Source organism: Colobus angolensis, unplaced genomic scaffold (assembly GCF_000951035.1).
Source record: "Colobus angolensis palliatus isolate OR3802 unplaced genomic scaffold, Cang.pa_1.0 Scaffold55, whole genome shotgun sequence".
In the NCBI taxonomy this organism is placed as follows: Eukaryota; Metazoa; Chordata; class Mammalia; order Primates; family Cercopithecidae; genus Colobus; species Colobus angolensis.
In genome coordinates, this window is record NW_012119043.1 from 716,540 (window position 1) to 717,854 (window position 1,315).

At 64.0% G+C, this 1,315-nt stretch overlaps 1 protein-coding gene across 4 annotated transcripts in view; it reads left to right on the top strand.

Annotated features, from left to right (window-relative positions):
- Nucleotides 1–1,315, top strand: part of HMOX2 (heme oxygenase 2) — a 50,381-nt gene that overhangs the window by 7,223 nt on the left and 41,843 nt on the right. For 2 of the 4 annotated variants that reach the window (XM_011961328.1, XM_011961333.1), the window contains exon 1: nucleotides 255–410. The exons of 1 other annotated variant lie outside the window; for it this stretch is intronic. The gene's annotated coding sequence lies outside the window, so the exon portion shown is untranslated. Of the gene's footprint in view, nucleotides 1–254; nucleotides 583–1,315 lie in introns of those variants that run through there. One more of the 4 variants, XM_011961332.1, reaches the window with a different exon arrangement.

The following is a 1,315-nucleotide window of genomic DNA, read 5'->3' on the forward strand; positions in this document are numbered from 1 at the left end:
CCACGATTGACAACCCTATTTCTTACATCACTGAGTGGATGTAAAAGGATTAAACCACACTGCGGAAGAAAAGTGCTCAGCCCTGAGGCACCCGCACACACCTCGGCTCTTGTGAACACTAGCGTTCCTGCCGAAGCACCCCTACTTACCCCGCTGAGCAGAGCCTGAGCCTGCAGCGGCTAAAGACCTGGAGAAAGCCACATGCTCCACTTCCCGCCCCCCGCAAGGGCGTGTCAGCTACAAGGGGCGTGTCCTCCCTAGGCCCCGCCCCGCGCTGCGTGCCGACGTTGCACCGGCCTTCGCGCCAGTCCGTTGGGCTGCGGGGACTGCAGTGCCTGCGGCGCCTGAGGGAGTCGCTGACGGGCAAGCTGAGTGGAGGCTGGCGGACGGGCCACAGCGACCTGCGGCAGGTGAGCTGTCTGCGCCCTCCCAGGGCCTTCCTTCCGCCCGGCTCCTCTGACCGCGCCGTGTCCTTCGCGGGCACTGCCTCGGTCCAGGCCTTCGGACCTGGGCTCGGCCAGGCCACAGCCGTCTGCGTCCCCCGCGCGGGTCTGAGGGGAGACCGGGCAGGCCGGAAACTGGGTGAGGCCGGGCAGAAGCACGAAGACGGGCGTGGAGGGGCTGTCAGGGGAGGGCGAAACCCCGGACGCCGCTCTCTAGAATCGTCTCCCCGGGGACGCGGGGAGGCCTGAGCGGTTTTCTTTGGCGTCCCCCTTGGGCCCACCCCCTCTCCCAGCGTCACGGCCGTGCTGGGCGAGGTGACCCCCAGGGTCGTTGCTGGGGACGTCGGCGGTGCTGACGGGATGCCGGCAGAGATTGGAGCCCGGCTTAGCGGCTTCCCGGGCTGTTGGCACTGGCCGGGTCTCTGCCCTTCCTCCAGTGCCCTTATCTGTATAGGAAGTGCCGCTTGAGTGGGTGTCGTGACTTCGCAAGTGAACCCTGGTACAGCTTGGAGCAGAGTCGGACTGGGAGGGATCAATTGTAGGGGCAGCCGGTTAGTCTGGACACGGGTTTACCTGTCACCTTCTGAGCGCAGTGCTCTGGGTGCATTAATTGCCCTGTAAAAGCTGCCAGGACCTCCTTGCAGTCTTTGCACGTGGCCTGCCTGTGTCATGCCTTTTAAATCGCGTCTGGGCCGGGGCGGTGGCTCACGCCTGTAATTCTAGCACTTTGGGAGGCCAGGGCGGGCGGATTGCTTGAGGTCAGGAGTCCGAGACCAGCCTGGCCAACATGATGAAACCCCGTCTCTACTAAAAATACAAAAATCGGCCGGGCATGGTGACATGAGCCTGTAGCTCCAGCTACTCAGGAGGCT